Source organism: Daktulosphaira vitifoliae, unplaced genomic scaffold (assembly GCF_025091365.1).
Source record: "Daktulosphaira vitifoliae isolate Bord-2020 unplaced genomic scaffold, ASM2509136v1 Scaffold_3, whole genome shotgun sequence".
Classification (NCBI taxonomy): domain Eukaryota; kingdom Metazoa; phylum Arthropoda; class Insecta; order Hemiptera; family Phylloxeridae; genus Daktulosphaira; species Daktulosphaira vitifoliae.
Window position 1 is genome coordinate 16,456,758 of NW_026099574.1, and position 26,560 is coordinate 16,483,317.

Below are 26,560 nucleotides of genomic sequence, written 5' to 3' on the forward strand. Positions count from 1 at the left end.
GANGAAACATATATATAGTGGCGTAGTCTGGAAGTCAAGGGAGTTATGCCTTCTCTCCCATTGACAGCAAACTTCCTAAAATGACGTAATGAGGAAAAAAACGACTAAAATATGGATTTAGTAGACTTTTTTTTTTCAAGACCCGTTCCATCGTGAAATTCTGGCTACACCAGTGTCTTATGTTTATTAACTATTCAAGTAGCTTAATTCCGATTGAAGCCAAATTCTCAATATTTTGATGAAAGTTATTATAAAAACAGTAAAACCTTAATTCAAATACCTCATAATTGCAAAATCGGAATTCTTGAGTTATTTTTTTATTAAATATTATGTCTTATTCTTAATTATGTCGCATAGAAATATTTATTTCTTCAATAAGTAATTTGTTTGAGGTGAATTATAACACATTTGCTTAAAAGTTTTTTGTTATATTTAAATTATGTTGATTTTTTGAAATTGGAATATTAATTAAATTTAGATTTAAAATACTTTTATACTTATCATACACTTTATCTAATGAAAAAACATTTTAGCTCTTAAGTCTGGTAAAATACATATATCTAGTTAAAATATATTCATCAAGATTTAAAGAAAAACGAGATCGTTTCAATTCTTATTCTTCGTGTTCATTCACTATCAGATCAATTTTTGATAAATAATAATTTTGTGATAAAATTGAAAAATTACGAGAAATTTGTTCTATATCTAAATCAATCATTATAACATATATAATATTCTAAGAATAAATAAATTATAAATAAAAATACATACATATATTAAATTGGAAAAAATAAGTACGATTTGAAAAAAAATATTCTAAACAGGAACAAGGTCGTGGATAGGAGTTTTCAAGTGTTCCGGGCCCTCCGAAATTTTTAAAATACATATAAATATAATGTATATAAACCCCACCAAACCTAATCCAATCCAATATATTTTGAACCCCTTACGAAAAAATATTCTGAATATAACTCTGAATTTTTTTTTTTAAGAAGAATATGTTATCATCTTCTGTTCATATTTATTATGATCAAAAAAATAGAAAATAGTATAATTGATTTGCAATAATTTATATTTATTAACCATCAATCAAAATTTACATTTATTTAAATTTCTAATCTAAGCTTTATATTAAACGTGTTTGATATGAGTATTTTTATTTTTATTTTTCGTGTTTATTTTGTAAAAACTGCGATCTACTGTTGTTATCTTATGAATGTAAAAGGTGTACATATGAAGATATTTTTTAATTCATTGTTTTACTAATGCACCTATTGTTTTAGTAAATTTAAAACCATAGTTGTTTAGATTAAATTGATTTTTGTCTACATAAATTGCAAATTAATATTAATATTGGGTTACTGTATTAATAGAATAATTTGTATTATAACTAGTATTTATGATATGGTTTAGTAAATATAATATAATATAATACAAAGTCTCGAGTATTGGAAAAAATAACATGACAAAATGCAGAAAAAGGATAAATTATCCCAGATCGGTTGATAGAAGAATTTTATGATTTATACAATTAATTTGTACATAAAACTAAATAAAGGTTCTTAAACGTTTTATAATTTTCAAGCATGCTAAGATAGAATTAACTTTGTTAAAGTTCTGTGACGAAAATGAATCATTTTTTTTAATACAAGATTATATAGACTAAAAGTTATTCAATTTTACTTTACTTAAAGCCTGTTTTGAATAAGTTGAGAATTAGCAATATTCAGATTCAATAAGCTTAATTAAATATTCGTTATGCTTGTACTTTTTTCCCAGATTATCCATTAACAAGGTAAACTAAATATATTGAAATTTATAAATTGTATAACGAGGAATATAATATACCATACATGCATTTATAGGTGCCTTTAAAACAACAACGTTAGTTTATTTTTTTGTAAATTTCTTTTTTAAGCTTTAAATTTTAATGTTAAAAAAATTGTATTATACTACTATTTATTCTTAAACAAACATGTTTTTTATTTAAAAAATTATTGAACGGAATGTTATAACGTTTATAACACAGAATCCTTTTATTATTGTATGTATTAAACATTATATAATTCAATAAACGTTTAAATAGAAGATTTTTCATCTCTTAAAATATTTAAAAAAAATCTTGGTAATTTTGTTAAATGTTATACATTTTAACAAATTTATAGCAATTCTTTATGACAATTAAATAAAATTCTACTGAGAAAGTAAACATTTCTTAAGCATCACGTTTATTATTTTGGTCTCTAGTTCATAAATAATTTTTATTGTTTTTATTGTCATATTTTATTTAACACATTGTCAACATGTAAAGTAAATAGATTTATTATTGTTTTCCAGTTTGCTTCAATGAAAATTAAATATAATAAAGATTTGAATTTTTAATTTATTATTTGATAAATGTCCCTTTTTTCTCTCGTGAAAAATATTTAGATACATTTTGTATGAAATATTGATTTATGTATTGTGTTCTCACCTTGAAAGTGTAAAATGTGTTATGATATACATAATAATATGCATTAGAAAATTGAATACTTACGGTTGTACAATCAACGGCATAAGTATAGCAAATGGTTGACACGCGGTCACTTTTATGTTAGAGAAAAGTTATGTTGAGGCCATCTGGGGAAACCCAAAAGCGTCGTGCGCGCATTTCCAGCGAATGTCTTTCGATCCCATCCAAAGCGTGAGCGGGGGAGGTGCTTGAACATTAGCACGATGACTATTCGCGTAGTCAACGCGGCAGTCGGTTGTGGTCTGTTGCGCCAACATCTACACACATTTCAATGAAAGGAGCAACGGAGTATAACTTTTTTTGAAAATAAAAAAAATTATCGTCCCGTTGAACAACGCGTACATCATGTATTTAATGAATGGATCATAAAATGAGCGTAAAGTCCACCGACTAGTGTTGTGTCGGTCGTAAAACCTTTTGCGTCCTGTTCACCCCCTCCTACGGCGCCGACGGCCGTTATAGGTCTCTCCACAGGTCGCTGCCGGATCTTCAACCGGGTGGCAAAGAAGAGGGCGTGCGCGCTCGACGGTACGGCCCTGGGGTCTCTCTCTCTCTAGAGTCGTAGCAGCCGCCGTCGCTCATCATTTCCCGGACCACCTGTTCGATCGGTCCGACGTTTCCGGGTGTGATTTTTATGCGCTCCCACAGTTTACCGTAGTCGTTTACCGCCGCCGTCGTAGTAATAACTACCGCGAGTCCGTTCAAGTATTTTAGTATTCGTAGATGAAAAAAAATCCCTCGTTAAATTCTCGAGTGAATTTAATTTTGCCATAAGTAATACTTTTGTTATTTTATTTGTCTTTTCGATGTTTAAAAATGACGGACGTCGAGTCCAAGCGATTTTCGAGTGCGCGTAAACCGCTTTGCATTTGTTGTCGCCGATCACAACACCGACGACTATGCTATTGTCAGAAACAACCGGTTGACTAGGACGGAACGGCCTGGTGAGTTTTTTTTAATTAATTTTTAACTAAAATGTGGATAAATATTTAACTGAAATTTTACTATGCATTTTTAAATAAACAAAAAATTATAACGTACAAAATTAAATTGAGGAAATTTCGCGTTAAAATAATAATTCATGTATTTTACATGTTTGAAAAAAAAAAAAAAATCAATCTCTTTAAATAAAAAATGATGAAAAATAGAGTCTAATATAAATTCGATTCTCATTAATTTTATTACTTTTGAGACAATATTTGGTAAAGGTAAACATTTAACTTTATCTGAGCTAAAGATTATTGACATAAAATTTTACTAGAAAAATAATTTGTCAAAATTAAAGGAAATTAACAGTAAATATAAATTAATTATCACATAAAAATATATTAGCCAGAAGTCGAGATTATGAAAAAGAAATAAAATAAAAATATTTTATTTAATATGGATAAGTAAAACAGTTGCTAGGATAAATTTCTTCTCTATATTTTCAGTTTAATTTTCGTTATTAAATCAGACTTTTGGTTTTTCCAACTCTTTAAAATGATCTAGCGTATCTTAGTAAATTTTATCAAAACATTCCAATTATTTTATAAAATTGATCCTCCTTGTTTTCTATTTTATTTTATATGAAATCAGGAGTATAAATTATTATACTTCGAGAATTTGATTTTCGCGTTGAAAAATTCATAGATATTCTAAATAAATGATGATACAGCACAACAGCAGTAATTGTTACAATGCATAACAAACCAACTGTTTGTTAGCTCATTCATTTATAATGTCAGTATGCATAGTTCATTGTTTACTGTTTCAGAGCAGTTTGTCTTGTGTTTACCAGCAAATATTTAATTATTAAGGCTTTATTTTAAATTAATTACACGACTATCTATAAAAATGATCAAGTTGTCATTTAGTATAAGAGTAGCTAAGTATTTATTTAACTACATAAATGAAAATTCTGACTAGTAGAGCTTGGAACTTAATTCTTTTAAAAATTATTAAATAAGCGTGTACTTATGCGCTTAAAAAAGTAAAAATATGCTCTGATATTTTATTTTTTTGTATAAATATTTAAAAAGCCCATTTATAGTAAAAACTAATGTTTTAAATCATTACTTAAATAATTAAGTAATAAATAAATTTTTAATTTTTAATTAATCATACAAAAAAAAAAAAAAAAACAATACAAAATGAATAAATATAAAAAAAGATATTTTTTTATTTTATAAAATAATAATTGTAAATTGTCTGTATTAAATTGAATTTATATATCTGAAACTCATTAAAAAAATTAGCATGATCACCAATGAAAAAGTATTAAAATTAAATTTCGTCAGGCATAATTTTACTCTGAGCTTTAAAAGTGTTGCATTGGGATACTTAAACGTTTTTTAATGTTTCAAAATTTTAAGATCACCAAGTTCCAGGAGCAATATTTTATATTTTGAAAAGCTACATTTTACACCAGTCAATGCAATTGGCACATATATTAAGTGAGTTATATCGTTATCAGTCTATCATCGGGAAGACCGTCCATTGAAGTTTTTTGCCTTATTAATATTTAAAAATGTAAATTATTGTTTGAAATCCACTATTTTTTTATTCAACACATTTTTTAATTTTTTTAATATTCCAGCACCGGTTTTACTCTTCGAGACATTTAATTTATTTCGAAGATTGCAAATCAAATGCTTCCGATAAAGAAATATTTTAAGTTTCAAATTTGTTAATATTCTTTGGTAAAAACCAAAAATTAATTTAATATATGCTAAAATACTTTCCGTTGCGGGTTCTCAATAAGTTATTGAGCTTTTTTAACAGGTATAGTTCATCTTCAGAATGTAGATTCAGAAATACACTATGTACTATTATATCCTTATAATTTTTGTAGTAGTAGGAAGCAGCCAATAACTAAGTATTCAATCTAGTTAATATTGACTCTGGTATAAATGGTATTTTGGTAAATTATGCTTTATTTTTAAATACTAAAACACGCAAATAAACTTTTAAAAACTCCTTATAACCTTCAAAAAGAGTCTATCAACTTTTTTAAAATTAACATTAAAAATAATATAATACAAGATTATGTAGTAAGAATTTTTAATATTATTAAACATAAGTTTTTAAAATGATAAAATATGCTTTGAAAAATTGTAAAATTGAGCAATATGTTCCAATATCTAAAAATCTCTAAATATATAATGAATTTCTAGTTTATTTAGCATTAAATCAAATAGTCAACATGAAAATTCGTCAACTTCCGAGACTTATTGGTTTATCAATTTAATTAATAATTTTTTAGCTTCGATGCGAAGATGAAAAGGTAATGGTTTTGTGATTGTGTTTTTTTATGTCCGTCCATGAAAATTCTCAGCTCTTACTAAACAAATTGTTATAATTAATGTGTCAAAAGAAAACGATATTAATGTAGTTGAATCTAACACTGTCGAATTAAAAACAATAATACATTTTTAATTAAGTTAGAAGTATAATTGCTGAAAAAAATTATGTTATAAACATAAATAGGTTGAATTTTTTTAAAAGTATTACCATACATTCTATGTAAAATAAAAAATTATCCCTTACCACATAATATTTGAAATTTTTAGATTTAGAGATTTCGTCAGAGATTGCAAGCGCGACCTCTGCGATCTCATAATTATGCTACTGGCTTAAATTATAAAGTATTATAATAAAAACCTAAAAGCTAAAAAAAAATGTTTTATAATAAAAGGAAATGAGAATATACGTTAAACTAATTGGATTTTTTATAGCATTTTATATATTTTATTTGCTTCGTATGTAATAGGAGGGTAGTTTTTTTTTAAATTTAAGTTAATTGCCCATAAAACTCTTTTTCTCTTATCGTCAATTTGATTAAATATTATTTGTAACCATATGGTCTTATAAAATTTATGCTTTTTATCATATAAACATATCTAAGTAACATAAATTTGAAATAGAAAATAATTATTATGTGATAGTGGTGGGAAAATTGATTTTTTTCTAGGGAAATATTGTAGTTTTTAAATGCAACGTGTTTACTGAATACTAAGTATCGCAAATGATACATACGTTTACTCTAAAAATTAATGAACAATGAATCACAGCACGAAAAAAAAAAAAGTTTTATATTAAACACAAAACTGAATAAAAATGTATCATAATATTTCCATCTGAACGCAAAACTGAATATTTAATGGCCATTAAAATGAACCGGTAAAGGATTATGTATTATCATTTGTGCTATTATTAGAATGGGTTATAATACAGTGTTTATGAAATATTATGTTGATCAATCAATTCTACTGAAATTTATAAAAAAAGCTTCCAGTTGAATTATTTATGACAATTATATTTAATTTAATGTTTTCTCTTTTCCACCATATTCTTTTTTAAAATATATTGCGTCATTATTAAAATAGATAAAAAGAGAATTTTTATTTATTGCAAAAATAAGATAATTTTTTTTGTGGTGTGATAAGTTTGAAAAAACTATTTAAAAACTTTCTTCGATATACAATCGCGGCCTTTACTACCGCAAAGCAGTTATATTATGGCGGTTTGTTATATTTTACAGTGAAAATAAAGTACCACATAATATTTTTTTGGCGTATTTGTTAACTCGAAAAAGACGTGACATTGTTGATTTAACTCATGTAGGTACGAGTATATTTTATGTTGCCTTTTGTAGCCTTCATGTTTTAAAAATTCATTTCTTAGCCGAATAAAATTTGGTGATAAATCAGTATCGCTTTATTTTCGGAAATAAAATATGTCGCACAACATATAGAAACAGCAATAACACATAGTATTTATTCAAATAATTAATTAATGTGATGCAAATAATAGAAATATCATATAATTTTTTTTACTTAGACGCGAGTTGGTAGTTTAAAATTTAGAATGCTGAATTTGATGACATTTCGTTGAATACTTTGGCGAGTTATCATTAAAATAACACCGATGGTCCCACTGTATTTTGTTATGATATTTAGTAGGTTCAGAATTTTCATGTTCAAAGTGCGTTAAGTAGGAATGGGCTCAAATGCAGGTTACTGAATATTTCATGAGATACTTGAGTAAAGTTTCTAGTTTTTGTATGTTAAACGGTTCTCTAGGAATATTTGATAGTAAGAGAATATGTTTTCTACAATTTCGATGGCCACCAGAAATCAATTAGATAACTGTCATACTGTTTCAATTTAAAAATTAAAAAATTGTATATTCACTGACAATTTTTAGTGTATTAAAACTTTTGAAGATTAGACAAAGCTATTACATAGAATAAAATGTATTTTGATGACAAAATACATATATATATTTAAATAGTGAGCAAGAACCGTTTGAAAGCGGACATCCGTTGGGAATAAATATATATATATATATATGCAATTCATTTGGGGCGAAGGAAGTTTCAAGACGTTAACAACAGTGGTCGACGTTATCCGGACGGATTTAAATATTATTATATTTTTCCATAGAACCTCCGGCGGATTGGTTAATGTATTGCTTTTTTTTTCACTGGAATGTAGTTTGAAAGTACATTTCAATTGTTTTTTTAAATTCATATTAAAAAAAAAGGTAAGGAAGACAAACAAAAAAATCTAACAAAGATTATCTGTAATTATTTGTACGTTTTAATGCGATAAAAAGTAATCGGCAGGCAAATCCTTAAGAACCTGCACTACTATTAGTGAATATTCCAAAACAGTCGTCTCTTCTCCGTTGCCAAACTTTGTATAATAGGAATACGTGACTTAATCATATTAAGCCAATACTGAGACCCCCTTTGAATACCTACACATTCCAATGAGGTTGAATGAACCATTGTTGTTGGTACATGTTTTCGACTCAATTATTGGTGATTTGAATTTTAAACAAACGCAAATAAATAATTAAAATTAGAGTTATTAATTTAGCGTCATTTAATAAAATAATATTGAAAATGAATGTGTAGCAATTTATCAATTAATATTTCATAATAAAATATTAAATTAAAATGTAAAACCGTTATGATTTGGTTGAATTTAGTATAATCAATATTCGAGAAATTGTATTTTATAGAAATCTTATGTACGCCAAAAATAATAATTATAATAAGAAAACTGTTGCTGTAATTTAATGTTCTGGTAAAACCCAAGAGCCTTATAGTACTGAAAACTAAAAATCCTCCCTTACTGAACTATAAAAATATACAGTATAACGAGTTAACGATGCAAACTAGAAAGTTAAATGGTTGGCAAAGCATATCTTCATTATATATTGATGAATGAACTAGTGATAGTTGGATAGGGTTACCAATTCGATAGAACATTTTTGGAACTTTTGAACTACTTAGAATGTAGCTTTAAGTTTGTTTGTGTTGTCCGTGTATTGCTCAAACGTAATGTTTGATTAACTTATTTTCTCGGAATGTTACAAACAGCACCATTATAAAGTTGTTAAACAGACTTACAATTTCTGTTTAATTAACATAAACATACCATATAATATTAATATATTTTTAAGTGAATTTTGGCTTTCTATGATTATTATAACTTACTTGAATTCATAAGATGTAGCAGTAATATATTGCAGTAAGAAAATACAAAATGGTCATGTTTAAACTAGGGTTTCTTCGCTGAAAAAATATGTACTTAATTCCAATAGTTGAATGGCGGTGTATATTATAATATACTTTGTCAATAGTATTCTTTGCTTTAGCAATATCAGCCAAATATAAAATTGAGCTATTTTGTTATTGCTGGCTGTTGAATGCATTAACTGTTTAGATACAATTTTTATTGCGATTGAAACTAAGTATCGGTATTATTGTTTTGGTCTTCGCCTGTTACCGACAAATTTATTGATATGCTACAACATCCATTGAAAATTGGCTCACGGTAATCCACCATAAACACTGTAAAAAAAGATATTGAGTTGTGTGTTATGGTACTCAGAACATGTTTGACGCAACGTACTTTTAACGTGCGATTGCTGTCATGTTCCATTGATATCTATTCTGTGCGTGTGATATTCCATAGACACACACATAGTTAATATTAATGTTCCTAGCCCGTTATTGACATGGTGGAGATGAAACAGCTTAACTGCAAGGCTCTCGCAAAATCTTTTTAGAGAGTAAACGATAGTTATTTCTTTATTATTTTTTTTCTCCGAAACGTTGAATATCCTTACGGATCACTGCGAGTTGTGACGTTTGGGCTTTGAAATATTAGAGTGGCACGTATGTACGCGCATCACGTCACTAAGTGTTCAATAACATCACGAGTTTTGAAGTAATCCACAGCTTTACCAAACCAAACCACGACACGAGTTTTGAAAGCGAAAGAAGAAAAGCCACGTTCAATTAAGTTTTTTGAGTAGCTTTTGCAGTTTTTAAATTAGGTCTTAAGAATTTTTAAATCGTTCTATTTGTACTTAATCAGACTATAATATAACTATGTACTTAAATCATTTTTTCTAACCGGAAGTCTCAAAGTACTATTTATAAAATAATATATTATACATTTGATTTTTCTACTTATATAGCCAATATTGTTTTATCAACTAACTGGATAGTATTTAATTTTTTTCCAGAATAACTTCAATTAAAATTATTTTTTGTTGAGGCAAACATACACATCATAGTAGCGTTCTATATATTGTGTCTCTAAAAGACCATAGTATATTTTATTTGATCAATAAACTTAAATTCTACTTAGACACTGAACCAGGAATTAACCTAATTATATCTGAACTACAAAAAAAAATATGTTTTTTTATTTTTTTATCAGTCATAGTTATATAATTGCGAAACAATTTGTTTTTTTGAGTATTTTTTAATAAATATTGGAGGAAAACAACACATTGTCATCGATTTATTTTGAAGTGAAATTGTACAACGTAAAGATTATGGGGTGAAAATGTTTAAACAATTTAACTAAACTATTTGTTAAATGATAAATGCTACGAAAAAATATTATTCTGAAAAGCAAAATAACTCGCATAAAGGATGATTTATTTAATAATCAGTGCAAAATTTTTCTAAGGTTTTGTTAAAAAAAATATATAGACTTTTTATTTGACAAGTAAAAGTTTTTCTTTAAAAGTATTATTCTTCAAAATAAATTATTTTCCATCTTAACTTAAAAATGATTACATATTATGAAAAAAGTAAACAACAACGTATTAGACACACCTGCAAGTATTGAAATTGCATATACAAAGTTCCGTCTGTTGTCATTAATAAATAAATATTTACAATATTGTTGTTTTACCTTCGGAATTATTTTAATAACAAAAAAATAAAAATTATGAAGCAATAATTTTATATATTCAACTTAATCAAATAACATTTTATATAATAGAAATATATTGAAATCCATAAGATGAACTTTGATTTTCAGATTCACTACTATTCAATAAAAATAAATTTAATGCTGACTTCGTATAAAAGTTTGATTATTTCATAGAATTGATTTTCTTAAATTATTGAAGTTATTTTGAATTTGAGTTTTTTAATGATTTAATAATAATAAAATATTATTTTCTACTTCATCTTTTTATATTTCAAACGTATAAATATGATTATTAGCTAATTATAAAAATGGAAAACAAAATATACCGTCTTAAATAAACATAACTAATTTTATATTAAAACTAAATTTAGTTAATAGATAGACAGATACTAAATTTATTTTTAATGAAATCATTGTTATGTATATAAAAGTAGGTTCAAAATAAAAAAATTAACTATTTTGACCTTTGTCCTCTTATAGACATAGATACATTTACATTATATTATATGCAGAGTAAGACTCTGATATCTATTCTTAGTAAATTTTATTTTCTTAAAACCCCCTCCTAGAAAAATGTTGATAAATCCTAATTTTATTTTTATAGTTACGAACATGTTTATATTAAATTTATAGAATTGAAAAAAATACTGAACACACATTTTAACATGTTTCCAAATTAAAACAAAAATAGATAATTCATTTTATAAAGAGTTAAAAATAAATGCATTTAATTCATTACTTCATTTACATAGTATATTGAAAATATTTTTATTTAACATAATATTAAGTAATAGTTTTATATACAGAATTTAAAATAACTGTAAGAGTTAAAAATTCTGACATAAAAACTTTTTATCATACAGTTGAAATTGAAAAACTTTTTTATGTTCAAAAATGCTATAAGCATGGCTATAAAAGACTTCAATGCGTATTATTAAATATATTTTTTAAATAGTAAACTATAGAGAGAATTTATATTTATTTAATTAGTTGTTTCGTAAGGAATTCGATTTGAAACAATGAATTTAATCTAACAAAATTCTAAATATTTAATAAACTTATTTTTTCATTGAAAATAATTCAAAAAATAAGTAGTTTTCATATTAAATATGATTAAAAATATTTTAACTCAATGAGTTATTTGACGTCATTTATATAGATAAAACTTAATAGTATGACAGTTTTTGATAAAGTTGAGAAAACCTAACTCTAGTACTTTTACATTATCATTTAAGTATATTTCTACAATCCATCTTTGTTATCTTTTTTTAACAACTACACTACTACTCTTCGTTCATCAACCTGCCCATTTTCGTTGGGTGATTCGTTGAAACGTTAAAACGTTTTTAATGTTTTAGTTTTACCGTTATATACAGGGTGATTTTTTTATCATAACCCACTCAATTACTTGCAGAATAATAATAATTTAAACATTTTTTTTTTTTATTATCTTTAGTTACACATTATTCTTGAATTTTTAACTATGTAATACTTTTTAAGTTCATCCCTTATGCCTTGGAGGGGGGTCAACTTTGTTTTTTTAAATGGTAACACATATTTTTAATTTAATAAAATGTTTGAGTTTTTAATTTAATAGTAAATGGCATTTGAATTTTTAATATAACTTTATTAGCTTATTAGATATAAACATTTAAAGTTTCAAAATTTTGAGTTAATATACATGTATAATACACATGGGATTGTAAATACAGGTAGCTAATTGGATTTTTATGACATTGCTGTCTCATTCACGGATTGTTTATTATCAATTATGATTATCAATAGATATACTTTCTGTATTGTCAGTTAGTGTATTTATAAACTCATAACAATGTGCCTTACTACAATTGATAATAACAATGCTGTGTATCTGCTAATATCGATGTTATAAAAAACCAATTAGCTACCTATATTTGTAATCCCTTGTGTATTATACCTGTATATTAATTCAAAAATTTGAAACTTTAAATGATTATATCTAATAAACGAATTAAGTTATATTAAAAATTCAAATGCCATTTACTATTAAATTAAAAACTCAAACATTTTATTAAATTAAAAATACGTGTTACCATTTAAAAAAACAAAGTTGACACCCTTACCAGGCATAAGGGATGAACTTAAAAAGTATTACATAGTTAATAATTCAAGAATAATGTGTAACTAAAGATAGTAATAAAAAAAAAATTTTTAATTATTATTATTCTGTAAGTAATTGAGTGGGTTATGATAAAAAAATCACCCTGTATATATATAACGATAGATGTTTCACACATCTGTATTAAATCATCTAGTCCCGATTCTACCATGTTAGTCTTTTATCTGTTTTTATTCATTTGATTAGATATTATCATAAGCTTATACATAAGTACATCACAAGAAAACGAATGTTAGATTGACTTATCTACTAAAAATTAGTTGAACTCTAGGTTGCATGTCTAAATAATGGAGAAATCAAAGAACTTAAAAAATAAACATAAGTTAACTAGTTATAATTAATCATGATTTTATAAAATATATTTATTTTATTGGACAGTATTAAAATTTTGTTTTAAATGTTTTATTAATAGTAAAAGTTTTTCAAATTTTTAATAAAATAATGCAAGCAAAATGTAGCTGGTTTTAATTATTTGACTGCCTTTATCTTATCTTGGTATTTTTTTTTGTTTCCTTAATTTTATTTGTTTTTACAAAACTAATGCAAAATTTATGATCTTTTGATATTTCAACACTTTAAGTAAGTATTAATACTTTAACTTTTAACTTTACAGCTTTACATTTCATCTACAATTAACTCTGCACGTGGTCCAACGTACCTGTAGGGCTGTTTTATTAACACTTGCATTTTTTATATTTACCAGAGTAATTGTACTTGTTATACCGCCATATCTATTTTGTCAAAATTCATATTATACAGTTGATCAAAATGAGTGACATTAGATAAGGTAATGGTAATTTAACATTTAATACAACATGCACTTAAATGTGATATAATTCAATTACAGATACAGATTAAATTTACCAACAAAAATACTTAAATATTTCTTATATTAAATCAATTTATACATTATGAAAACGAGTTAATTTTTTATGTTATACATCACAACATAAATATGTGTAAAAAAAACAGATAAGTTGCATTTATATTTCTGTTATTTGGAGCTAATAAGATTTCAAATAGTCACAAGAATTTATTTTAAATGCATCAAATAATAATCATAATTAGATGATTTTGTGAATTCTAAGTTGAAGGGTATTTATTAATGGTTACAAAGTTTTTATACAAACGGTAACACAATTGTAAATGCAAAAGGTATTTTTTTTCTTTCTAACAATATTTCATTACCAACAATGAAATTTAATAGGAAACTAAAACAAAATTATTATTTATGAGAATCGGAGAAATTAGTAATTTAAAAGTTTTATGTCCATAAATTAGAATAAATAGCATAGTTTATGAATATCTAAAATTAAGTTTTTGTTAAAAACCTTCCATTAAGTTCCTTAAAAGTATACGTCAACTTAAAAATACGTTGTTACACAAAGGCAAAAGAATTTTTTATGTCTTGTAATCATTTTTTTGACAGGTTTCCTTTATTTGATTTGTTTAAACGCTGTTTTTATTATCAAAGAATTATGTTATGATTTAGCTTAGTGATTTTGAAAGATATAAATCAAAAACATTTTTTGTAAAAAAAAAAAAGAGGAATTTTCCACCAAAATGTTTTACATGTGGTTTAAGTAATGAAAAACTACCAAATTAGTTTTACATGCTTTGTTTAGCAGTTATTTGTGACACATTGAATTTCTAGTATATTTTCCGATTGTCTTTGAGAATATACAGCTCTAATTTTTTTATGGACTTTATAATGGATATGTTTAATATGCGTTGATGTGCAATCTAAATAGAATTTATGCTTTTATTCATTAAAATATTGTAAAATTTATATTTAAATGTTCAACACTTACATTATTAACGCACAAAAAACCACTTGAATTTATTAATGTCACAAAATTTGAAGTAACCACTGAAGAAAGTTATGGTAATTTTTTCGTCGATTGTTGTAAAGGGTTCTTAATTTTTACGAACAGCTGCTATTGGCGGAATATAGCTGATCAATGAATCCCTTACTGATGGCACTTAAGTATTCTTGGTTTTGTCTTGATGTCATAAATTATGATATATACGTTTAATGCGTGTTCGGTAAGGATAAATGAGAATAACACATCATGTAAAAAAAAGTAAGAATATCAAATCACTGTATTTGTCATACAAGTAAATCGTTGTTGCTGATAAATTACAAAACACACAAAAAAGACCCAAGTAATAGTGTCAACGAACTTAAATGCATAAATATTGTCGTAGAATTTTTTTGTGTTCATAGCTCGAAAATGACATTTGTGTGGTAAAATCGAACGGGTCGTTCTTTTAAATCCTATGGTTCATTAATTAGTGAGAACGGTAATTGTCGCTTACTGTACTTAGAGCGGGTCACGCAAAAAAGATAAGGTTAATTTCGCATCCTCTAACATAGTTATATAAGTACATAGTTAGTGTATTTACACTTTAATTTTTGACAATAATATCATCATTTGAGTAGTGTATTTGGGCGACAATTTTCATAATGAGTTCTGACTAGGATCTGAATAAGCGTTATCTCTATCATTAACTGCAATACAAATTCTTTATTCGTGTTTAAAATATGTAAAATTTCGGTATTAATGTCTCTGTTGAAATATTAAAACTTTTAATGTTATAATTTTTTTTAATTGAAATAGTAACTGATATACACTGTGTGAATATTCTCAGAAGACTTAAATATAAGAATAAATATTCTTAAATAATTTTGAGAATTTACAATTTACGATTTTTATTCGTAAAATAGAATATAATCGAACACACTTATCGTTTATGCGTTACTTTTGACACTTATTCAAGTTTAAAAGAAGGTTGATGATATCGTTTTTTTTAAATTTGATTTTAAAATTATATATATTAGCATATAATACAAGTTGATATATTTTTATTTTGTTTCTTGCATCTAAATCGCTTAATTATATTTTTTAATTAGTTTTTTATAGCGTGAATATAAGTCGTGTGCATTAGACATTTATGGTAAAAATAAAAGTAAAGAGCCCTGTAATTGCTTTACATGAATTTTAGGTTTAACTGAAATAGAATACCAAATATCGATTGTTAACATTGTCTAAAAAAGGGGTAGTTTTTTCTTTAGTTTGAAATGTGCTAAATTTTATTATTTTTTTTTTTTTGTCATAGTTTCATTCAATTTTGGTTTTCTATAAAATAAAAACTCTACTCTATTAACTACAATAATTAACTCTATTACTATGTAATATAATTTTTTATAACTTTGTTGTTATACTTTTAAAAGTAATAATAAAAATAATACTCTGAAGGTCAAATGAAAGTTTAATTTTATTCTGCTGTTCAGGTAAATATTTTACAGTATTTTTAATTCAAAATATTGTATTCTAGGAAAAAGCTAATAAAACAGAATATTACCATTTTAAACTTGTATTAATATTTGAAGCGTAATATTGTAACAAGTTTTAACGTAGAGTTTTACTGATAAATATATTCTGTGAAAAGAAGTTTTTCATAGTATGATTTGAATTCAATTGACCATGATATTACATTGAATGGTAAAAGAAGAATAAAAGAGTAAAAAATTGTTTTATGAGAATACTAGAAAATATCCGTCAAAAAGTTTTTTGAAATTCAAATCACATTTATTGGGTTTAGTAAAAATATATGCTCATATATTTAATCAAATATATTTGACTTATTTATAATTTACTTAAGCATTTTTTATAATAAAAAACGCTTCGATGCATATCTGTAGATAGTGTTTAATTAAAAAAAGAATTATATTGATATGTTCATTTTTGAAAAATGTATGGCACTTTTAAGTAAAAAATAGTTGGGTTCAGTATTGATTTAATCTGACAGTGATTAAAATCACTATCATAAGAAACGCTTCGATGCATATCTGTAGATAGTGTTTAATTTTAAAAAATTGATGGATAATTGCAAAAGCAACAATAACTTCTATTAAAATAAAATACAAAACCCATAATTTTCATACAAAAATAGCATATTTTTGAATATGGTAGCCATTTGCATATAGAAGATAGGTCGTCGGGACAAATTTTTTTTTTTCATTTTGTAGTACATAATATAAGCTTAATTTTATATATGTTTAAAGGACGCAGTATTTCCGGAACATTTTCAAAAATTAAGTTGAAAAAGTTATTTTTTGTAAAAAAGTTACTATTTTAAATCCTCCCAGTGAGCAGAATAAGTGTTAGATTTTCAAAAAAAATTATATCAAATGAAAGGGAAATATCTAAGGTTTCAATACAAAAAAATATTATTTTTATTTGTTCATTTTTGAAAAAGTTATGGCAGTTTTAAGTACAAAAAACATCCCGATAAAATGTAATTTTTATCGCAAACATTACATTTTTTTTTAAATTTTCGACAGCCATTTGCACATAGAAGATAAGATGTCGGGACAAATTTTTTTTTTTCATTTGATAGTATATAACATAACCTTTGATTTGATATATGTTTAAAGGACGCAGTATTTCCGGAACATTTTCAAAAGTTCAGTTGAAAAAGATCTATGTTTTTTACAATATTTTAAGTTTTGAACGCCCCCTATATAAGGGGAAATTGTCCAATTTTAATAAAAAGTATGTCAAATGAAAGATGTACTTATAATGTATTTAGAAAAAAAAAATTGTGCTGATACATGCATTTTTCGAAAAGTTATAGCATTTTTAAGTTGAAAATTAAAAATCGAAAATCGAAAATTTTAACACAAAAATAGTGTTTTTTTAACTACGGCAACCGTTTACATGTAGAAGATAAAGTGTCGGGACAAATTTTTTTTTTTCATTTTATAGTACATAAAATAAGCTTTAATTTGATATATGTTTAAAGGACGCAGTATTTCCGGAACATTTTCAAAAGTTCAGTTGAAAAAGATCTATGTTTTTTACAATATTTTAAGTTTTGAACGCCCCCTATATAAGGAGAAATTGTCCAATTGTAATAAAAAGTATGTCAAATGAAATATGTACTTATAATGTATTTAGAAAAAAATATTTGTGCTGATACATACATTTTTCGAAAAGTTATAGCATTTTTAAGTTGAAAAATTAAAATCGAAAATCGAAAATTTTAACACAAAAATAGTGTTTTTTTAACTACGGCAGCCGTTTAAATGTAGAAAAAAAAGTGTCGGGACAAATTTTTTTTTTTCATTTTATAGTACATAAAATAAGCTTTAATTTGATATATGTTTGAAGGACGTAGTATTTCCGGAACATTTTCAAAAATTAAGTTGAAAAAGTTAATTTTTGTAAAAAAGTTGCCATTTTAAATCCCCCCCAATGAACAGGTTAAGTGATAGATTTTCAAAAAACTGATATCAAATAAAAGGTAGATATCTAAGGTTTCAGTATAAAAAAAAATTAAGTTGATTTGTTGATTTTTCAAAAAGTTATGGAAGTTTTAAGAAAAAAAAGTGAAAAAATTTCGAAAATTAGCGATTTTTAAATTTGTAATTTTTTTGGATATTTCCCCCATTTGCGGGGAACGAGGGAATTTTTTTCAATTTTTAAGGGTAATGTCTTCAACTAGATACAATTTGTGATCTTTTGACGTATTGTTAAAAGAAATCGGTCCAGTGAGAGCTGAGAAAAAGTGGCAACAGACATAAAAAAAAAAAAACACATCATAGTAAAATTAATACCTTCTCCGCTTCGCATCGAAGCTAAAAAATGATATAGTATCACTATGAGGTTTATTGTCTAATATTTAAAATTATATCACCTATATTTATTCAATGTACTGTTTTATAAAAAGTTTATTTACTTTTAATGTATTTAGATTTCCGCAATATTATCAATAAGAAAAAGATAAGAAAGATGACTGTTAAAATAAAAATCAATGAATCTTTAAAGAAATACTAAGTAAAGTTATAAAAATAAAAGAAATATATGAAAACCTTCAATACTTCACTTATTTTTTTTAAATAGCTGTCTCTTGTTTTGATATGATATATTTAAAGGTGCTCTTCGTGAATTCATGACTGTGTGGGAGTAATTTGTAGTAAAATTTTTATTTTTATTAATATTTAAAACTGAAACTTATAAATATAACTTAATCTATAAAATATCATAAAGTCCTCAAGTATACATTGTGAGTTAATGATAATATTTAAAATAAAAGTATTACTCATATTATTTTTTTGTAACAATGTTTTTTCATTGTATTGCTGTATATTTATTAACTGTAAATTAAATTAAATTAAAAAAACGTCAAATTAAAATTAGGAGTCTCGTGAAAATATATTTCATTCCTTTTTTTATGAGAGCATATGAAAACTTTTTCTTTTTAATGAATAATATATATTCTTATAGTCATATATTCTTCTATCATGCTGACAGAAATAATCTTATTTATGGTTTTATTATTTTCAATTTCGTTATCTAAATCCTATAGAAATTGCCCATACTTTTTAAGACGAAATATCAATGAGTTTAGAGCAACATTACATTAAAATAAAATAAATATGTGTACACATATTTTAATATTAGTTATAATGTATGTTATGAAATGTTATAAAAAAATATAAATATATATGTTCTTGACAGCCTTGATTTATTCGATTAATTTTTTTATTTTTGACAGCTCATTTAAAATATTATTACACTATATTAATCTTTATCAAATGAACAAATTATTTATTAATTAATAATAATCATGATCATATAATACGTTATTATAAATATTATATAAATGTTTTTTTTTGTTTGTCCAGATTCCAAAAAACCGTTAGCATAATTGTGTAATATTTCACCGAATTACTTTTTTTTTTATAGATACCGCAGCCTTCATTTCAAAATATAAGTTTGAACAATTTGTTTAGTCAAAATTTAGCTAGACAATATTTGTTAGTCGAAGTCACTTAGACATGTAGTGTGTTAATGACAACCATCGTAATTAATATATTTTCGCTCAGTGACTTAAAAAGTGGTTTTATAAAAGTATTCAGTTATGTCAGTTTTGACTAATAACAATGTTAACATGATAGTCAATTACTAAAAGTCATTTTTGATGACCTGAAAGCGTAAATTACTCCTGTTGATTTTTTACAGGACTTATAATATATCCTTTGTGGTACATTGTATTTTCATGTAAATTTTGTTGCAAATAAAACACGTGAATATTAGAATATATCAAAAAGGGTTTTTGTTTCAAATGCATATTTAAATAATATGTTTGTGTTGCAAACAATTGTTTTGCTTACATCATTTAAGCAATTGAAGATTTTAAAGACACTAAAGGAACGTCGAATACATTCTGAACTGCATGTATATACTTTTTGCATTGATCTAACTGTTATTTAAGCTTTACAACAAATAAATTAGCGTATGGTAATTTGTTCATAGTTTTTAGGACGAATTTCAATGAGCAGAATATATATTTTTTACTTTGCACAAATGGTGATTTAATGGACGTTTTAATTTTGCCATAAATTATAATATTTTATTCTCAACACGAAATGTGCTTTATTTTAACAATTATAATTTACAAAACAAATTACCATGGTTACAAAAAGATGCTACATTTTTTAAATTTAATGAAATATTATTTTGTGAAATGTGGAATTTTGATTATGAATGAGATAAAAGGTAAAAAAACGTTTATAGTGCATTTTACACTGATAAAACACTATGCCATTTTTTCATTCAATACTCATGATTTAAAATCTTCAATTTTGAATCATTATTTCTTAAGATTTTTACTGAATACTAGGTTTTAGTTTCATTTGATTTTGTATTCAATGGATTATTCAGCTAGTATAATTTTCGCAAGAAAACTTCTTACTTTCAGAGTTTTTCTCTTTTTATAAACTCAATTTGAGTTGTTTCAATACATCACATAGTTGAAATCCTTTTCTAATGCAACTGCTTTGGTAAGACGAAATATCCTTTTAAATATAACGTAAGCTTAACAAATAATTTAATTTTAAAAATATGTTTCTTGTAAATTTATTAACGTCAATAAGATTCTGTAGTTTTGGTTTTTTGTTCATAAGCAGCAGTCAGTTAATTTAACTTATTAGCATTGATTTTATGATTCGTACTTAAATGAATGATGATTAATGCGGAACATTATTATTCTCCTGGCATTGATTTACAAGGGTGATCTAATTATTATAATTTCAGTTAAAATTAAATTTTTGCTTATTTAGTTGGGATGTGTCTCGCGCAATCATTTGCAATTGGCTAATAAAAAGTCTAACATTTCAATGAAAAATTGGAGAATAGAATTTCTAAAATAAATGTTCGGCATCTCTTTTACAAATATACAGCGATTTACAAAGGAACTTAATTTTATTTTTATCGGTAAAGACTCGAGTTGCCCAATTGGCAATTTAAAAGCATTAAACTAAATGAGATTAAAACCGATTTCAAGTGTGTCGACTTTGATTTTATATAAATTCTCATTGGACAGAAATTCGGTCTATCAGCGTGCACAGTTTTGGATTTGAATATCGGTCACTGCCGTTTTGTAACAACATATTATTATGTGTGAGTACCGTGCGCCGGGGGCATTTTAACGCGTCATATTATACATGACGCTCCATTGTGGGCGCACGCAATTCCGGGACGTTAAAAACACGGGCACTGCAGTCTGTTTTCGCGTTACTTCGCTTTACCCTCACACACTACTCGCATACCTACTTTGGTTAACGCTGAATTCAAGCCGGTCGCGACCTTTTAATGACCTAGTAACAGTCGTCTTGCAAATTGCTTTTACACGTCACTGTGACTTCTGCGATTACACCCAACGGCGTTGTACCCTTCGTCACATATTAAAATATTAACTAACGTGTCTATTCACTAAGAGTCCTAAGTGTAATTTAGTGAAAGCGATTGATATCTAATGCGCCTACACTTTCTACGTGGCAACTAAGTTTTTATGAGGAAATCTATAATAAAAAATTATACCGAGTGAGATTTCGTGGTCATAAAGATTAACGTTATTGTGTTGATTGTAAGGTCTAGTTACAAATGAAGTTTTATTAAAATAACCACAAACAGTACCGGTTGACAACTGCGGCTGGTTTAGACACTACATTATAATAAAATTGACATTTTGTACATTGTCATTGTTATTATTATTATTGATCGTTTATTCTGATTTTATTCGTTTACCTGTTTTTTTTACACTCTAAAAACTTATTATAGGTAATTTTTTACCATAAAGCGTGAATATGACATAAATAATAAAAAACGTATTTTGTATAAAATCGAAACACTTGACAGCGGTTGTAGTTTTTCTTTGTTATACTTTGGTAATTGAACCTCTGAAATAACGTCGTAAAAAAGGCCACGATGCGCTCAAAGCTATCTCGAGTCTACGGCCCGAAGAAGTCATAAAATCTGTTCTGAATTTCCCGAGTGCTATTAAAAAAATTCGCCGTACGTTGCTACAATAGGCCGTAGAATTAGTCACCATAAAAATTATAGGAACAATCCTATTACCAGTGTAAAGCATACTTATAAATTGCTATTGCAATATTGTAACTCGGCAAATTAATTCAATTATCGCATTATCTAGCGCATTTTCGACATAATTATTGACTTGTTAGTTTTAAATAAAATCTTAGGCATTGCAATGTATTTTTGTTCGACGAAAAACAAATCAATTAATATTAAATTATCAAACGAATTAACTATTTACTGGTGGTAACTCCAATGCCCATAGAATAATATTTTAAATTAAGTTATTTATTAAATATTGTGTTTCTATTTGTGTATTTATTGATAAAGTGCATTCAAAAGTTCATTTTTTTTTTTTTACTTCAATTATTTAACAAACCCACACAGTTGTTCTGTAAATTTTGAAATTTGACACTTATAAAATTTATTTTAATAAATCCCAAATTCTTGTTTAAAAATTAAGTGAGATTTTATTTACCGGGTTAAAGAAAATCATAATCACTCGAAATTAATAAATCCATTCACCAGAATTACTATATTTATAACATGTTTTATGTGGCAATTAACTCAAGTTAAATATTATATTGTACTTAGTGGAGTATTTTTCTGCTGACATACTTTAATTAATAATATTTTTTCTTTCCAAAAAGTCTTATTTAATACAACATTTTATTGCCAATTGGTGAGTGGATGTATGAATGCGTAGCATATGGTGTTTACAGAATATGTACTCCACGTATACTATGATATAGAATATTTTCATGGTGTAATTATCATTTAAATTTCCAAGACAACTTCATCACATAAACTTTATTAAATAAATGTAAATAATAACTACGTAATTTAAGCAACTACAGTCTGTTACTATTAAACTTATGTCAAATATATACATAATCATTCGCTTAATAGTAAAGTTCTTAAAACATTTTTGACGTTGTATTCTTATAACAAATAGTGTGGATTTCATTCCTGTAATACAAACATAATTCATGACTTTGAGTTAAAAATGCATCTATTTAAATTAAAAAGCTGATGAAAAAATAGAACTTATACTTAATGGTTATAGCTACGCTTCGAGACTACTAAATTTTAACATTATTATACTTATAGCTTTTATCAGTATACGAACTGACTACTTATTTGTTAAAAGTTTATCTCTGTATACTATGTTTTTAGTATATAATGTCTTAAGTATATCACCATGTTAAGTTCATGACATGTAAAATGTATGATATTAAATTTAACATGGTGTACAAAATGATCGGCTTTAATGGTTTCGTTACTGAATGTGAAGAACAATCATCTTTTGAGTTTAAACTGTACACGAGATGGTTTATTCTTACAGACAATGAAATGCACAAACTCAAACAATGCAAATAGTTGCTTTTGTTTCAAAAGACGAATGTTTATATTTTGTGTTATTCGTTTTCGTTTATTACAAATGTTCTATACCACCAGGCGTAGTTGAGAAAATACAATAAACAAATCGCTGTCGACAGAATTAATAATAACGCTTATAAGATACTGAACAGACATTTTTAACACAATGCTGTGATACAAGAGAAAATAAAGTTAGGGGTTGTTAAAAAATAAAACTGACTACTAACGGTCGACGATTATTTTTGTCTTTGTCCGTTCTCGCCGTTTGTGACATACCTGTGTAATGGTTGCAACGAGTCTGGTTACCACTACTAATAATATTTGTTTTCCCATTCAATTATATTTTAGTCGATATGTCATAAGCACACGTTTACAAATCTTACTTTGCTTGATTAACCGGAAGAGTAAATAATATTCTCAATAATGTTTTCTACAAAGTTTTGTGCGCGTATCACGTTAGTTGATGAATTGTTCCGAATACCGATGTAAAATTGTATTGTAATATATTACTGTGTAGTATTCAGAACAAAGAAAGTCTTATAATTACCCTTTTGGACAAACTGAGTGCTCGCCAGAGACCGTTCATTGTTGGCTGAATTGTTGATTATAGAGCTTTCGAGCCCAATAGCTCTTTTGTTCCATCCCCGAAAATATACCCCATCTAAGCTCCGTCCTATATGTTTGTCCACCGTCAAAAATATTTCAATACCTCTTCGCTGTATACACTTATTAATACTAAGCAAGTGCGTAATTTTAGTGGATAATATAATAATACTATATTATCATTACTATTATTACTTAGGTACCCTGCTGTGATGGATTGGGAGTTGTAATACTAACCGCGATCGACCATAATCCCTTTATCATATCGCCCGGGGTTCTCTTTGCAGAGTGGCATTAATAATATAACAAACAATAAACAGTCCATTCTACTCAAAGGGAAAGCAATAAATATTTCAATAATATTTTCAACAAGTCCTTGCCATATAGTACAACCGATATATTATCTAATATAATGACAGTGAAGGATGAAAAAAATAATGAAAATTATCTATGGTTCTGGTTAAAAATTGATCAGTTATAGTTTAAAGTTAAAATATAAATATAGTTTAAAATACTAAGTCTAATGATGTTATTTTTCTTACATGAAAATAGTTGGTCGAGTAATCGTACTTGAAATATATAAAATCAAATACAATTATATAATACGGTTTTTGCGTATTCCCGTGTAAATCAGCTGCGCGTGTCATGCATTATTATTTTATGTTTAGGCTATTTGCACTGATAATAGATATATCAAATAATCAAAGTTTATTAAACGGTTAACAAATAATAAAGCCGGAACCGCGACGGGTCGCATGTCCTGCAAATTGAAATTGACCGTCTTACGAAATGCTTCTGTTAAATTATTGAATATTTATGTGTCTCCCGAGCTTCATCGATGGGGCGAGAACTAAGAACAGGTGACGAATAAGAAGAAAAGTACACGACAAAAGTAATTTGGTAGTGATCCGAAACGAAAATCCCGTCTTTGCCGTTATTGATACCGGGATTAGAGCGGTGTGTTCGCATATTGTGTTTTCTTCATAAAAGTAAATCCAAAATAGGGCAATGACGGAGTTCGGCTAAATCCCATATCCGCTATGGAGGAAAAACTGTTTGACGGGAAAGCGTAAAAAGCAAAGGCAGTCGAACATTATGTAATTGGATTTATCGAGAAGAATTAAAATGAATAGACGTATTCCTTCCATCACTACATACTATTCGAGCGCAGTGCACATTTTCTTTTCAAACCCTACCTAAATCAATTTTTCTTTCAATGGTTCATTATCCAATAGAATTATAGCATTAACTTCATTCGATGGTCATAAAAATAGACCGGTTTACATATTTGCTTTTTGATCATTAATTCAAAATCTATTTCCTAAGACACATCTTATACTACACTAAATTGTTGTTATTATCATCGAATATGAAAGCTAAGAATCTTGTGTGTTTGAAGAAAAAGGATAATTAATTATAATTGAGTCATTGGATGGTTATTATACGCATACCGACAGTGTTTGTTTTTGAAGCATGTCAACGATATTATATGATCATATTAAAAGCAAATAGTTCGTACTACAGATTTTGTTATAAATTAATTGGAAGAGAAATTGAGAATCATATCTAAAAGATAAAGAAGAATAAAATTGTGTCCGTTTTTCAATCCCCTTTTTTTTTTTCATTTTGGAATGTCTTCTCTAAGAACTAAGTTGCTTTGATAATTGGTTTTGGTTCTCAATTTCACTCAGTTTTCAGTACAAATAGCTCGCGATAAAAAATAATGGAATCGCGTGGTTAAAGAAAATCCAAAATATACCCAGTGCGCATACTACGCCTTGTTGTTAAAGCAAAAATAGGCTTATACGTTTAGAAATAGCAGGGCTTGATGTCTCAAGTGGCAAACAATTTTGTTTTGATAGAGCAAAGATAAAACGTTGGTCGTTTGGTCTCTCACAAAATTTGAAATTCACTTAATCTTGTTATAAGTGTTGGTTTCAAAGGGATTCATAAAATATAATAGTACAAAGTTTTTCTGAAATTAATCTAAAAGAATTCTACTCGCAAAATCAGCTTTAAAAATTACTATTTATATTCAACCAAATATAGTTTTTCTCATTAGAAAAGTGTTTATACTCCTAGTGAAAATAAAACCGTAAGATTACATGTTATTGATATGATATATATGACCGTGAAGTATTTTTTAGTAAAGTGAGGCAATTTTTTATTTGTTTTTAATTGCATTACATGGTTTTAAGGTGAAACATCACATTTTACTAAAGCTGTATTAAGCATAAGCAAAAAAACTTTTATGTCATCTCGTTGAATTCTGTTAATTAAAATAATTGCTTACTTT

The 26,560-nt window shown here is 26.3% G+C and overlaps 1 protein-coding gene across 15 annotated transcripts in view; it reads left to right on the forward strand.

Moving 5' to 3' along the window:
- The first annotated feature begins 3,078 nt into the window (after positions 1-3,078).
- LOC126900317 (voltage-dependent calcium channel type A subunit alpha-1) overlaps positions 3,079-26,560 on the forward strand; it is a 126,445-nt gene continuing 102,963 nt past the window's right edge. For 9 of the 15 annotated variants that reach the window (XM_050675949.1, XM_050675943.1, XM_050675956.1 and 6 more), the window contains exon 1: positions 3,082-3,456. The gene's annotated coding sequence lies outside the window, so the exon portion shown is untranslated. Of the gene's footprint in view, positions 3,457-26,560 lie in introns of all 15 variants that reach the window. The other 6 variants (XM_050675944.1, XM_050675952.1, XM_050675946.1 and 3 more) reach the window with 3 other exon arrangements.